The following is a 16,903-nucleotide window of genomic DNA, read 5'->3' on the forward strand; positions in this document are numbered from 1 at the left end:
CAGAACACACATTATAGACTACGACACTACAGAGACACATTACAGAAATTACAGAGTACACTTATAACACTACAGACACATTAGACTCAAACAAAAAAGTGACCACAGAATTGTCTGGTTCTATTCTTTAATCTCTCAGTAAGATCAATTCTATGATATAAGATTATATTTCAACATATGAATAGCCCTATATACATAAATAGACCGAACCACATTTACAATGCTAGTCTTACGTCTAATGAAGGACAAATCATACCTAAGTATTTGAACAAATATGGGCAAAGAACGCTGGACTAATTGCTTAAATATATTACATTCCGATATGAAATATGAATATTGGTATTAGACTATCATCTCCAATACAAACAATTTCTAACTGCATATATATTTTTAGAGTAGGTGTGTAATATTTTATGTTACGTATGTCTTTCGGATATCCTCTCTATGTATGCATAATTTTTATTGTTTTAGATACTATGGTTAATTTATTAAAAATGTTTTAATTTTATTATATCTGTAAAATAAGTTTTTTCTTTTAAACGAGCAAAGCATCCATTGACAAAGTAGTTTATTAAGACTTTTCTCTCTTCTTGCATTATTTCTTATCTGCAATATTCGAACATGTTGAAACAAAAATGTTATGCCTCAATACAAAGGACTATCCCATCAAAACTTTGGTTTAAACAATTCCCACATTTCACAAAAAAATAAATTGCATCACTTATTTGAATGAGGATTGGATTGTTCCATTCCTTCTCGCCTTTTTAAAATTCATGTGGTTGACTCGGATTGTACATTCTGTGGTCTAGAAGTGGGAACTTTATCACATGTTTTTATGGTTGTCCCTCTTTAAACAAATATCTTCTCTTCTAGCAAGCCTTAACTAAAATACCCTCCTCTCAATTCAACATCTTATCTTATCTAAACTGAATTCGACTCCAATTTTCCACATGCCAATACAAAATTAATATGTCATTTCACTTTCCCTCTCTCCATGATTCGAAATGTAGGGTGAAAGCTAGAAACATTTGAAAAAAAGGCTTTTAATTTTAGTAGTTTCAACTTTAATAAAAAAAATGAAAATCGCATTGCTCCCAACCGTCCGGAGCCAGTGAGACTATGAAATCCACAATTGGGGTATGTTGTAAGGCTTAAGACAGCGGGGAGGCGAAGGAGTTGAGAAAGAGGAAGGTGGTTAGTACCTGGCAGTTTTGGTCACCAAACACGGCTAAAGTCATTTTAAGCAAGTTTCAATTCTGAATGGTGATCTTACATCGGGGCGATAATGAGAGTATCTTCCACCCTGGAACGTGAAAAATGTACTTGCGCACGCCGGATTTGAACCCGCGACCTTCGGATTGCTAGTCGAGAGCCTTACCCATCAAACACAGAGGCCGTCAACTGGATTGATTGTGTAGAGGTAGCCAAAGTCAATTCAGTTTCAATGATGTTGGACCCATGTTTTGTTTTTACCAGAATTAATTGTAAGTGATAACGGTACAACATTTACGTAACAGTTATTTCAACATATTTGTCGCTATTTTATTATCGCTTTAGCTAAAAACAGAGATAAAAAAGTAAACATAAAATCAATGAAAAACATTTTTATTTATTAAATAATTAACCAGCTTACAGAGTATAATCATTTACGACAAGTAAAATCATTCGTAAAATTACTTTTCACCGCTTTTTATTTTTTTTAAATTTTTCTCTTTCATTGAAAAGAATTGTGTTTTAAAGAGTGGTGAGCATCAAGATAAAGAATATTAAGTGTTTAAAAACTTAAAGAGTTAACGAGAAACTCGTTATAAATCGGTAGAAATTGGGTAAAAAGACACAGATGCAATTTTTATCATTTAAAATAACTCGATTACATCGGCCAGTTTTCCAGTGCCAACTGTCAATTCCTTGCGTCTCGTAGCGCAACACTTCTGAGGAATCTTAGCAAGGCACGCCTTCAATCTTACAACCTGAAATATAACAAATATATATAATATATACAAGGGAGATAGCAAAGAGCAAATAAAAAAGAGAATGGAACTCGTAGATCGAGCCACGCCATCTTGTGAATTAAAAAGATACGCCACTGGGTACAGTAAACATTTACGAGATTCTGGTCCTGGATTTCTAACATTAAAATAGGTTACCTCGTTTATTGTGTAACTATTTCACTATATAAAATTAAATAAAATGTTAAAGGAACTAAATTGGCTAACGGTGAAACAGATATTGACCTTGAACACGATGATATTTGTATACAAAATAGTAAACAACCTGCTACCCAAATATTTTTCAAATTAAATTGTATACAACAAGGACATACACAAACATAAAACAAGTACGTGCAATGAAATCAGGCTACCAAAAAAGGACAAGGCGATTACTCACAATAGTATACTATATAAAGGGATGTTATATTTAGTCTATGGATGAAATACTATAATGCGCTACCGGAAAACCTAAAGATGTTGTGTAGGAGCCACATCAAGCAAGAAAAAACATAGTATATTTATATGTAACAAATTAATTAGTAATGTGTAAACTTAAATGTACAAATTACTAAATAAAATTAATAAAAAAAAAAACATTAAAAAAGTTACAATAGTAGTTTAAAATTAAAATAGTTGGTTTCCTCGTTTAACTACTTCACTATCAAAACTAAAAATTGAAAATTTGTCACAATTGTAGTTTTAAGAGTAAAACAGTAGATTATATTAATTCATTGAACGGTTAAAATGCTACAATAGTAGATTCAGAGTAGAATATTAGGTTACCTTGTAACCTCATTAAAAATTTAAAATTGCTACAATAGAAGTTAAAATAGTGGGTTAGCCATAGACGTATAATACATCAATGGGGTTAGCTCATAAAATTACTTCATTATTAAAACTAAAAATTGAAATAATGTTACAATACCAGTTTTAAGAATACAATAGTAGATTACCTTTACCTCGTGTAATTACTTTATTATATTATTAAAATATGTAGTTTTAAGAGTAAAATACTAGGTTACCCTATATAACTGATTATAATATTTGAAAATGTTGCAATGGTAGCTTTAAGAGTAAAATCGTTTGTTACCTTAATAAGTTCGTTAGACTTCAAAAGTTTGGCGAACATGTCTATGCTCAGCTTCGTCATGGAACCAGAGCGGCCGAATTGGCCAAGAAGATATCATCGGGACACGAAGACCGGCTGAGGTTCACAATGAGAGGCTTCAAGGAAGGAGGAAGTTCAGAGTCGGGACGGTCCAGAATGTTCTGGATGGAATCACCCAGCTCACAGGTCACGATTTGAGTGTCGTCTTCCTAAATGTTATTATTTATTAAGTACTATTTGGGATAATGTTTTAAGGTTATGAAGTCGGGAGTACCTGACAAGTGGGTTAATTTTTAAGGTGGGTATTTTGTTATTGTATTGTTATAAGTATTTGTTTCAAACCACTTTGTAAACACTTCTGGCGCTAATAAGAACAAAAAATGATATTTACAGTGAAATCGGGTGATTGGTATAGGAACGAACAAAGAAATGACTACGAAAATATTAGGGAAATAAGCAAACCGCTCATAATACGTATGATTTTGAAGACAAACATTCCCGGGTTACGAATAACCCAACAATGTTTGAAAACTCCTACTAACACCACAGAAAGCCGAAAATGTTGCTTGTGTTGTGATGGAGGACTTAGCCAGCAGAGGAATCGAACACGCGACGATCGGTATGATGATGTATGATGAGATTGAACAAACTCTAAAGTTTTCTCCTTTCAAAGACCGAAGGAACAAATTTGCTCTAATTCGTTTCTTCAAAATCATAAATTGTATTATTGATCCACCTACTTTACTACAAATCACCCCTTTCAATATTCCTTACGTAGACTCAGAAATAATGACCTGCTCTTTCTTCCTCAATCAACACTCAACTAATTATAGATACTATTACCCACTGGATTGTGTTCACTGGTCAACTCAATCAAGACCTTGATTATTTTTTAATAAGTCAAAGGACGGGTTGTTTCACGGAATTGTTTTTTGCTTTCATACACCTTCACTTGTAATTGACATTTTTATTAAAATTTCGTTTTGCTCATTTTGTAGATCGGACGTAATTCCCTTAATAAAAAATAAAACAGGATTAGTTTTGATATGTACCCACGGTTGTGAACATAATTTAGCCACAATCAAGAAGTTAAGTTAGCAGTCTTTGCAATAATTTTGTAATTTATCTTCGAGTGATGGTGCGACTATGATTCAACGTCGTAGGTTACACAACCATGTGTTAAGGTTGAAACGCTGATACCCAGTCAAATAATTGAATTAGATAGCTAAAATAATAGTAATTTTATCAATAATGCATGAGCAACGAAACGTATTAAACCAAAGCATTTTAGGATATTTTGGATGCCCAGTTCTTCCAGAATGGATAAGATAATACTTCTGGCAGTCAAATGGAATCCTGCTAGATGTATTTCAGGTTAGTTTATAGGAAAGTGGTAAGGTTAAGTACCTTAAGGTCTTCGATTGGACACTCTGCGGCCATCAATCCTACACGAATGGAATAGTTCGTTGCAAGGATGCAAAGCTTATAGAATCTATCGAGTGCCTCCTCTTGGTCCTTGCGGCAACCACTCAAAGTTACTGTCCACGAGCTGTAAATAATTAAAAAAAATTTTAAATCCACACGGAGAAAACTAACTGATATAAAATATTGCAAAATTTATTAACAATCTCTTCAAATTAATCTTATTCCGGTTAAAAGCAGGACTGCAGGCCTTTAACGAGAGAATTGAAAATTGATAATGGTTTCCTAATGAACTTTTAGTAAAACACGAATGTTTTATCACAATGGCGGAAAACTTGTTCACAAAAATTCAAATATTTTTGCATTTCATCATTGTATATTATCAGGACGAAGGCAGGTGTATGAACATGTGTTCCGGTAAATTAGGAATATGCTAAAAGTTTAATAGAAAACGTCCTGCAATCCCGTTTCTAACCGGATTTTAATAAATCAGCAATACTCATTTTTTCCGTGCAGAAAAATATCGTTGGTGAGAAGGAATTATGACAAATTCAAGACAACCTCTCAGATCTCAAATGTAACCGTTCTTCACTGATACCCTTCGTCGTTTTTTGTTATAACGAATTTTTGTTATATTTTGTGAACATTTCTAGGATTGTTAATGTTTACTCACAGCCCAATGGCAATTTCATTGTTGTAATATTGGTAAACACTCTGTAAATATATCAAGCAATAAATAAATGAAGTAATACCCCTTTGTAAACGCAGGAGGGAGAGTCGGGGCTTGGAAGTCCAGTGTATCTGTCTGCAGCCCACAGAGACAGAGCGAGCAACAGTCCATAGATCCTCCTCTGTTCTTTTGGTGGTCTACACCTGGCTTCTATAGCCAACCTGATGATCTCTGCCTTGTATTCATCTCCAGCAGGGGTGGTGCCTTGCGCGAACTTCCACAGATTTTGAATTAGGGTTCTGAAAATGACAAAAGATTTCTGAAGACTTATCTTCCCTGATCTGCACCGCAGGGCTGACTGAAATGTTCGCTAAACGAGGAGGACACAAAGCAAGTCTGAATATCCCAAAATTAATCATGATTATAGGTACCTTTGGCCCTTGGCATATGTTTTTTAAATTTATTTTACTCACGGTACATCCAAATCTTCACATGCGGAAGGGGGACAGCTTTTACACTGAGATGATTTCGACCCTGAATGACCGCTCACCAGCACCTACAAATAAACATCATCTGCCTTAATCGACGAGATATTAGTGGAATTTATTAAGGAGGAAAGGACAAATAATATAGTAGTTTATTTATTTATGTGTTCCGGTGAGGTATTTCAAACCGATTGTATAAATATAATCATTGATTACTGATAATGAAGAGGGTGGCATTGAGTGAAAATAGGAGAATATCAGGAAATCAGGACCTGAATAAGGCGTGCATCAATAATTTATCATCATTAAAGTTTTTGATGGGACTTGAGAGAGTCAGTTGAAAAAAGTATAATATTTTACTTACCGATACGAGACCGAAGAATAAAAACACGCTAAGACGAAACATTGCTTATTATGAGCTGCCGATACAGAATTTTGTCCACATTATTTTTTTTTTTTTTTTTTTTTATTATTCAGTAAATTTTATGTATTACAATTTTTGTATACTTCATAACTCCCACACTAGGCTTATGCCCGTGTTGTGGTAGTCATAGGTAATTCTATAAATTCAAAATATATGTTTTTTATAAATATATATATACATATATATATACATATATATACACATACATACACATATATACACATATACATATATATATATATACATACATACAATCTATGCATATATATGCATACATGCATATACACAGACATGCACACATATACATACATACACAGACACACATAAATGCATATATAAATACATTCATATACATCTATATATGAACACACACAAACGTAATGTGTATTCACATATATACATACATATATAGATACATGGTTAATTTTATTATAATGGTTTAAAAGTTAGGAACTCATGTATTCTTTAAAAAAGGCTCGTCCCCTTTCAAATATCCAGTTTTGGACACGTATAATAAAAAGGGATATAGTATTAGTTGATTTTATGTCCCTGTCCAACGCGTTGTATATTTTAGGGGCGATGTACCAGAATTGTCGTTGAGCGAATGTGGTTCTAGTTTTTGGGACCACGCATCCCAGATTTGATGAAAAGCGGGTGTTTACTTGGTGTTGAGGAGCCACTAGCAAGTCATTTTTTCGTATGTAGCATAAGCTTGTCTTAATGAATAGCTGGCGAATGTCTAAGACCCTAATTTTGGTAAATAGTATTTTGGAGGGATAGGTAGGATGACATTTAAATATAATTCTGAGAACTAGTTTTTGTACTGTAATTATTGGATTAATGACGGATTCTGCACAGCCACCCCATCCCAGAATACCATATGCTGCTATCGATTGAAAAAGGGCAAAATATACGCTTTTTAGAGTCGTTAGGTCTAAGATGGATCTAAGACAGCAGAATATGTGGGAGAGTTTACGAAGTCTTTTTGTTGTTTCTTTTATATGGGTTTCCCAGCGTAGTTGGTCATCGATTATTATTCCCAAGTATTTAACTTCCTTTGAAGATTTAAGAGTTGAGCACGTGCATTGAATATTGGGTGAGGTTTCAGGAGTCTGTATGTTGAGTGAGCACGAGTGGATGGTAGGTTTGGGGCAGTTATTGGGAAAGCTATGTTTGGGTATGGAAAACGTCATGTATTGTGTTTTGTCGATATTAAGTGTAAGGAGGTTTGTGTCTAGCCAATGCTTAACTTTTGTTAGGCCAATATTAGTTTTGTTTGTAACTGATTGCCATGTTTCATCTTCAAATATTAAGACTGTATCATCGGCAAAAGAAATTATCTTGCCTCCAATATTCATAGTGCATAGTGTGTTGATATATATGAGAAATAGAATTGGCCCTAGTACACTACCTTGAGGGACCCCATAGGACATGGATAATTTTTTGCTCATATATATTTTGTCAGAGTGGATAAGGGTTTGTTGTGTACGATTTGTTAAGTAGTTTTTAAACCATGTGAAGGCTATCCCTGTAATGCCGATCTGTTGAAGTTTTTTAAGTAGTAAAGGATGGGAAACCGTATCAAATGCTTTTGCGAGGTCAAGGAAAACAGCAAGTGGTTTGCGACCTTTGTCAAGATTTTGGGAAACAATTTTTGTGAGAGCAGCTATTGCATCAGAAGTATTCCTCCCTTTGCGGAAGCCATATTGGTTATCTGATAATATTTTATTATTTTCAAGGAACTTACAGAGTCTATTTTTCACCGCCTTTTCTATAATTTTAGAAATTGTGCTGAGTAATGATATCGGTCGATAATTATTAACAGATAATTTATCACCTGTTTTGAAGATAGGGATTATTGTGGCCTGTTTTAAAGAGTTAGGGAATATTCCGGTTTTAAAGCTTAAGTTGATAATGTGTTTAAGAGGTGGGGCTATAAATTTTTGAATGTGTTTGATAATTTTTGTTGAAATTTGATCTTTCCCGATTTATATAGCAAGCATAAAACAATTAACTGCCACTGAAGTATTAAACCGATAGTGTCTTGTGGGCGTGTTTTTGTGCCCAAATTAAGGTAATTTTTTCCATGCGTTAGCAACATCGGTTTCCTTTCAAGTCGGTATGTATCACACTTTTAAATTATCTGTTTTTTCTATTAGCTCATTGGTTACGATATCGACACTGCGCAAAACAATAATAGATGACATAGGCCTTGAGAGAAATCATTTTCTTTGACTTACGGATGCTAGAACGAAGAACAAAAATACGCTAATACGATCTATAGCTTACTTTGAGCTGCCGATACAGAGCAGTACAGTGGAAGGTGGGCTGTTTGAACCTGGCTATTGAGATCTGGTTACAAAACACGGCTAAAGCCATTTAAAGCAATGTTTTAATTCTGTAAGTTGGTCTTACCCCAGGGCGATACAGAGTGAATCTTCCACTCTGGGACGTTCCACAAAGAAAATATAAAATTCGTCAAATAAAATTTACTGACCACGCCGGGATTTGAAACCGCGACCTTCGGATTGCTAGTTATTGTATTAGATTATTGCATTACCTCTCTACTACTGTCAAAAGAAGTAAAAAAATCTAACATTCAATTTGTTTCTGGATCTGATGGCCTGTGTTGGGCCTAGGAGTCAAAAGGTCTTTCGTAAATTGGCCGTAAATCTGTTTTGCTTTCAAGTCGGTATAGATCACACTTCTAGGTTATCTGTTCAGCGCTACGCTACAGACTATAGTCTATGTTTACTTGAAGACAAATCATTTATGATTTTTTAATTGTATTATAAGTCAATACCTATTTGCTTTTGCTGCAATCCAGGTGTAAACAAATGCAACACACAGATTTTTCCAGATCAAAAGGAGAAATTTTAATATTGATTAAAATGGGATTAAAAGAATTTGGCATTCTCAGACTATAAATATTGCCATTTGTTATTTCGGCTACTGGCATTATACCTAGCTCTCTCATTCAAAATTTAGGCGCATTAGATCTGTCAAAGAATTTATAGATTAAAATGAAAAAATCAGTCATTTTAACTACATGATTACGAAAGATTTTTTTTAAATATTTATATTGAGGGATCAGTAGGATTTATAGGTCCAGTTAGGAGTTCTACCGAGTTTTTCATATCAGAACCCTCTGATATGAAAATATCCGGAGTCGGTGAATTACTTTCCCATTTGATCACTGGTTGGTTGACGTGTTGTTCTTGTATTGTTTTGTATTTATTATACTTATATAATGCACTTACATAATGTGAATTGACTAGATGATCATTTGTGGAAAAGTGTGTGGAATGGTTTAGTTTTTCCTGTGGGGAAGATTTAACCCGGACATAAAATTGGAAAATCATGATAATAATGTTAGTTTATTTCAGCTGTACCGAGAGGTCAGTGCAATACTTACTCATTTATAGCATACGTACACGGAGAAAAACGATTATTTCTAATTTATTAAGAATCTCTTCAAATTATACGTAATCCGGTTAGAAACGGGATTGCAGGCCCTTAACGAATGAATTGATAGGTTTACATATAAGGTTTTAGTAAACTACGAATATATTATCACAATGTCGCATAAAATGCGGATATTTTCGCAATTCGGCAATATATTATCAAGACAAATGCAGGTGAATGAACACGTGTTTGTTATGAATTTAATAAAAGTTTATCAGGATACGGTCTGCAATCCCATTTTTTAATCGGATTACCAATTATTTTAAGAGATTCTTAATAAACTAGCAGTTAAAAACCCGCTCCGCGGGTTTTTGCTGCTAGGCCCTGCGGCACTTGGTTGGGTTTCCCCCAGTTTAAGTGATACTAACAACAGTTACATTTAATAGGTACATGTAAGGTCTTTCACAGACAGAGGGTGAGTATATATTGTAAATAGATTATTACAATATAGCGCCCCTGAGGTGATATCTCACAAAAGCGGCGCTAAACAAATTGTCCAATAAATAAATAAATATAATGTTTTCATTTTATTGCCTACATATGCATTGATATACAACAGAAATAGATTAAATAATGTAATCTTATTAAACTTTATTTCATTAAAACACAAATAACTTTGTTTTCATCACATTATTATATACAACCACTTCATGTTTCATGAACGAAGTTTACCTCATCAGTAGTAAGTATACTCCGAAGTCAAAAATTTAATATAGATTACAATTGGAAAGAAGAAGTGGTAGGAGGGGGGAAGGGTTAGAGTGGGCGGGGATTATCAGAATTAGGAATTACAATATCGTTAGACGGAAAAGACCAGTTGAGTGGGAAATTATTTAAAAGACATTTTATTAAAAAAAAAAATTTGTTAATTATATCTGCTTTTATATTTACATGTTTTCTAATTTCTAAAAATATAATTTACATCTGTGTGAAGTATTTTAAGACCTGAAAACACAAATAGCATTTAACCATAAAACAATATATTCATAAAACAAATAGCATTTAATAACGGTTATTCTAATAAATTGATAGTTGAAATACTAAATAAAAAAAATTATACGTAATTATATCTCTTCAAATGGTATATTTAGGTACCCTATTTCTAAAGATAGAAATAAACAATGGCGTAGAATTCTATTTGTGGATAACGATATTTCCAAAATTATAAATAAAAACATTCCTGGTACTATTCAACCGGCGTTCTACACTACTAACAAAATGAAGAAATATATATTTTTAATAATAAAGATTTCAAACAAATCATAAAAAAATCGGGAGTTTGTAAACTCAATTGGGATGATTGTAATTTCTTTTACAGATGTAGAACCAATACAAACTTTGAAGTGAGAACTAAAGAACATCTCGGAGCTCTAAATGGAAAAAGTGAATCTGAGTTTGATCAGGGTGGTCGAATTTTGCCTGCAGACCCCCTATTCGGGATTTACCCGAAACATACGATTTGAATTCGACCAACCAGAGGGCCTAGATCGTCCAGACGCTAGCGTAATAATACTATCAGATGTGATATATGGTAATAAAGTTGAGTATTTAAGCGATAGATGGCGCTAGTCATAAAGCTTACTCCAGAGTCCGACAGATGTCGCTAGAGTGTAACAATTACTTGTGAGATGAGATTGACAGAGAACAAGCTTCTCGAACCAGAGAATTACCAACCCTCGGGTAATGAACAGTGTAGCTAAATCCAGACTTATTATTTGTAAAGTAAATAAACATAATTATAAGTAGAAACTTTTACTTTTTAACAAAGAGTTCCCAACACTTAAATCTGCAAAGTAAGGCAGATATAACAATAAATTAGCATGACTCATTTTTATTCGTGTAATATAAAATTCATGTACAATAAAACAGATTTAACACTTGTAATACTGTTGCTTGAGAGGAATTCTTCATCGATGGTGTAGGTGTGCGCCCTGCCACTGAGCGATAGCCAGGACGAGAGTGTTTTCCGATGTCCGGTAGCGCTGACTCGTCCCGGCTACTTTGTGGTTCATCAAAGCACCTAACCCATGTACCCTTCCCTCTGTGAACATCTTCGAGGCGCTATTGGTTCATTATTTGTTGTGAATAAAATACCGTATTTATAAGACACATTAGACACTTAGGGTGGGTTTTTTCATTTACCGAGAATGCTAAATGCAATGCTAATTGTAAAAGTAAACAGTAAAAGTCATAGAAATGAGTTTTTTCATTTGACATTTACCGTTTACTTTTACCTAAAATCTTACAGGCCAGCAATGGTACTGTAAACTGCTAAAGTAAAGGTAACCAAAATGGCCGCCGTTGTCTAATGTCACTGTGACAGTTCAGAGCAGTTCAGAGATAAGAGGTTATTAGATACGGTATTTGCTATTATATTATCATTATCATCATTATGTTCGCGACAAGTGACAGTTCGTCAAGTTCTGACGATGAACCCATAATTAATTATATGACACGACGTGCCATTTGTGACATTTGTTGTGTGTGTGTTGCCACATGAAAAAATATATGAACAGTTCAGAGTACGAAAATGTGGGAATTAGATTAGTTATCATGCTGAAAAAGTGGGAATTAGATTAGTTATCAGGCTGAAATGAAAAAACCCACCCTGAGAACAGACACTACATCACGGCCGGCATAGTCCAGTGGTAACGCATTGGACTGCCATTCCGAAGGTCGCGGGTTCGAACCCGGCGTGCGCAAATAAATTTTATTTGATTAATTTGTATTATTTCACAATTAATTGATTAAAATAATATAGAGTATATTTGCGGCACGTTCCAGAGTGGAAGATACTACCAGTATCGCCCTGGTGTAAGACCACCATTCAGAATTGAAACGTTGCTCCAAATGGCTTTAGCCGTGTTTAGTGACTAGATCTGAATAGCCAGGTACTTCCCCACCTTCCTCTTTCCCTTCCCCACTTACCTTCAGCCTCACAACATCCCACAATTGGGGATGCCATAGTCTCACTGGCTCCAGACGGGAGCAGTTGGGACTCTTGTGAGGTATTCACTATAAAAAAAAACTTCAGAGACACATTACAGACATTTATTTTTTATTTTTTTTTATTTTTTTTATTTCTATATATAATTTACAGTTTCACATAATTATTTATATTTATATATGATACATTTCAAACTTATAACTATAATATGTTGTGTGTAAGGTAGGTTTGAGAAGGTGATACTGTATGTGAATAATATTGTATGTTTCGTGAACACCTCACTAGGAGAACCTGTGCTGAGGTGTTTACGTGGTTATGTATAGTAAGGTGGAGCGGTCTAGTATGGAGATTTTTTTTTTCGTAATATAGAATTCGACATACGCGGGATTGGTGCTCCGTTATATACTTATCTTAAATAAAACATATAAAAAGTATTTATTTATAATTACGACATCGCCACCACTTTGAATTTTTGATAAAAACACTGAAAACACCAATAATGTTCTCCCGATTCTTAGAAATGCTTATGTAAAAAAAAATTGAGTGTTTATTTATTACCAATGATATAATTACATTATTATTTTATAGTATAATTATAAAGTAGGACTGTAGGAACAGTTAAACTATTCCCACACAGCAACGAATCCTTCTACCCCAAACGCGTATCAAACAGAGTGAAGTGTATCGCGTATCATCTTGGCGAAGTTTCCGATCCGCTAGACATTATCTAGTAGATCGGGGTACTGACGCTATTCCTTCTTGTAGTTTAAACTTTAGACTCTCAAAAAAATGTGCTTCGTCTTCAATTACTCAAGAAATAATGCAAAGTGAAGCACAACCAAATAATTCTCACCATGAGGTGAAAGACTTCCCTGTTGTGGCCAGAACATTATACAGATATTGTATTTCAGATCGAGCAGGAGCTGCAATTGTTTCCGCTGTATTACAAGATGTTGGCTTAATTTCACAGAACGATACATCTCGCGTTGTGGATAGGAGTAAAATTCGTCGAGCTCGAATGAAGAAAAGAACTGCCCTTACTAGTAAGCCGTTAGTAATCGATTCCAATCAATTTGGTTTATACTTCGACGGACGGAAGGACAAAACTTTAAGCATGGAGGACAACCGGCGAAAAATAATAACTGAAGAACACGTTTTTGTTGTTTGTTTTTGGGGTGTTATGCCGTGTTGCGCTAACTCCTTCTTTAGCCGACGTTTCGGACAGCGTTGCAGTGTCCATCATCAGGGCAGATCCGGTAGATCCGAAGATGTGTAAAGATGTGTAAAAACATCGACGGAACCACGACTGGACCGCAAAGTTTCACTGGAATTATTGGTAAATCTTTAAATAAGTGTGAACAACTTCATGTCGTAAAATTTAAAATCATTCAATGTTCATTACAAATACACAGGATTTAAGAACAGATCAGCTGTATCTACTGAAAATGTGTAAAACTATTGACTCCGGATTCTGCAATGAAAATTTATCAAAAACAAATCCCGGTAAAATTGTACAATCCAGGTGACTCACTACTGCGAATCGGATTCTTCGGCTTTACATTTGTACCCTAAAACCATAAAAAAATATGGTAACTTTAACGACATTTGTATTAACAGTTTACGCACCTATGTGGTTCAAAATTAAGACCAAACCATTATGTCTTTCCGGTGCAAGGCATTTACACGAAACAATAGTGCTCACGATATTTGCCCAGTGATTTAAAAGATATTATTGATCCAGTAATCCAGCGTAATGGCTTTTTTGGGCATCACGAAAATATATTGTTAGCCATGTTAAACGACAACCGAAAATACGTAAGAAAGTTGGCGTTGAGAAGAATATTGAAAGCTCGGCAAATGAAAATGCAATCAGACTTTATTCGTACCTTCAGAGTGCCAGTTTTTGATTTTTCAGCAGATGATTTTATTGATGTTATTATTATATTACAAGCTCTGAAGTGTTCCGAACAGTGAACACTGAAGTGTTCGGAACACTTCAGAGCTTGTAAACTCGGCCACCCTGACAAATCGGCAATTGCCGAGCATTTGATTGACACCGGGCATTACTTTGGATTTGTTCCTGAAATCCTGGGGAGACCGAAAACTTATAGAGCACGGCTGATTACGGAGGCCATTGAAATTCATAAAAATCCCGTAAACATTAATAGAGACGATGGAGCTAAGCTTAATAGTTCTTGGTATCCGGTAATTGACGGATACACCAGAGCTAAACGAAGAAAACCACTTTAAATAAAAAAAATGATACGTTAATGTTAGCTCAGAGGGTTGGAGCTGGCAACACGGTATCACAACCTCATACTTAAGCTCACATTTTAACACAACCTCAAATAAGACATCTGCCCTGATGATGGACACTGCAATGCTGTCCGAAACGTTGGCTAAAGAAGGAGTTAGCGCAACACGGCATAATACCCCAAAAACTAATAACAAAAAAAAAGAATTGGAGTGTTAATGTCTACTCACATCCCAATGGCAATTTCATTGATGTAAAAGTTGTTATAAAACCCCCTCCATGTAGCATCCCCATAGATGCCATAGGCCTTGAGGGTTATCATTTTCTTCTTGGTTATATGTTTTAAAAATTTTAAAAAAATTGTAAAATACAGAATTTTTTATGGGGTCGATAATCAATTTCATTGGCTGTCTGGGGCCTAGGAGTCGAAAGGTTTTTCGTAATTTGGCTTCACTTCTAAATTCTCTGTTCCCTGCAGACTGTAGTCTAATTTTACCCGAAGACAAATGATTTATGCGTTGTTGTTTTTACTATTCAATATCTATTTGCTTTGCGACAATCAGGTAGGCGACACATTTCGTTACACGCATCATGGCTTAGCCTGTTTCATAATATCGCTCGCCATACTCTACCAATGGGAATGTATGGCGAGCGATATGCTGAAATAGGCCAAGCCACGGAAATATAGCACGCAAGTATACAAAAATATGATATGGATACATTGAAGCTTGTTCTATCGTTTCTCTTGATCAGAATCAAAATTAAAACAAAATAAAGTTTTTAATTACGTCATGAAAAATATAATCGTAAACTACTAAATAGTTTGTTTTTCATGAGTTTACTATGAACTGGTATAAGAAACCACTTTTAAAAAATACTTTTTTATGGCTAAGTATATTTGCGATCGTTTCCCATGATAAACTTTTTTTCGTTCTTTTTAAAATTTAGTAAATATTCCCAAAATAAATAAAAACACTTTGGCGCTTTCGTAAAACATTTCCAGACCTAAATATTGTATTGTTGAAGACTGGCAATTTTTCAGCGTTTTTTTCCCTATTGACATAATTTTGAGCTAGGATCATTATTAGTTCTCAAACGGTGAGGGTTTGTGTTTTGTTTTTGTAGAAGTTTGTGTTTTTTCTGATATTTTTATTTTTCGTGACCAAAATATTATAATTTTTTAAATACAGCTTTTTGAAATTCACTTTCGTTTTCTTGAATGAATGAATAAATTAAGTGGAATCTTGTAAGTGGATTAACCCACTATCCGACATCCAATCGAGCTGAAACTCGGCAAATAGACTCGCTGTCGAAGATAATATATTTTAGTGGCAATTCACACACGTAGACATTTACGTATTTATTTGACATTGTATGAAATTACAACAGTTAATATAAGCAATAAATGTCGGTACTTCCAAATTGGGATTTGGCTCAGTTGCCAGCACTGTTGACTCCAGTCCCCGGGGGAGGTTTAATCCTCAGTAAAACCATTTTTTTATATACTTGTTTTTCGATGGTTTTATTCCTTATTTACCTGAATAAATGATTTATGTCTCATTAAAAAAAGCTTTCCATTTGTATTTATATTGACTAATAATTAGTTATTTTAGCTCTATAATTCCTCGATAATTTCTAATACTGAGATTTGTCAAATTAAATTGTTTTTTGTAAAATGGTTTTTAAAATGATTCTAGTGGGCCGAGGCAGACGTTGTTCTGCCACAGACAGCCTTTATGAAGGGAAGTTAAATTTTGGGTTTGTATGTATTTTTGGAAAAATAAAATTGTAAACTTTCGGTGTCTTATTCTCAGTACCATGATATGGAATAATAATAATATACTTTTACAAATCAACAAACAAATCTGAGTATTAGAAATTATCGCTAAGGGACAACTCTGTATTAAAAAATATATTCAACTTTTTATAGTTACTTTATTTATTGAAAAATACTCCACACAGGATTTAGGTGATTCTGCATGATTATACAATTAAAAAAGAAACTGTAACTTTTTCGAAATTCCAAAGATTTAAGGTAGATTTCAGGTAAATAAGTTAATAAGATAAAGGAAAAATAAATATTGTTCTATGGGAAAAAAACAATGGATTTTCTATAAAAAATAATTTGATCTAATCT

The 16,903-nt window shown here is 34.1% G+C and overlaps 1 pseudogene across 1 annotated transcript; it reads right to left on the minus strand.

The window, feature by feature from the left end:
* Positions 1 to 1,589: 1,589 nt before the first annotated feature.
* Positions 1,590 to 5,986, minus strand: LOC149413584 (uncharacterized; annotated as a pseudogene). The gene is made up of 5 exons (XR_016304176.1): positions 5,665 to 5,986; positions 5,274 to 5,490; positions 4,507 to 4,648; positions 3,082 to 3,308; positions 1,590 to 1,970 (listed from the first exon to the last, which is right to left on the minus strand). The product of XR_016304176.1 is annotated as an uncharacterized LOC149413584 (transcript).
* Positions 5,987 to 16,903: the final 10,917 nt, after the last annotated feature.

This window comes from Hesperophylax consimilis, chromosome 21 (genome assembly GCF_061612785.1).
Source record: "Hesperophylax consimilis isolate HC1 chromosome 21, BYU_Hcon_1.0, whole genome shotgun sequence".
Classification (NCBI taxonomy): Eukaryota; Metazoa; Arthropoda; class Insecta; order Trichoptera; family Limnephilidae; genus Hesperophylax; species Hesperophylax consimilis.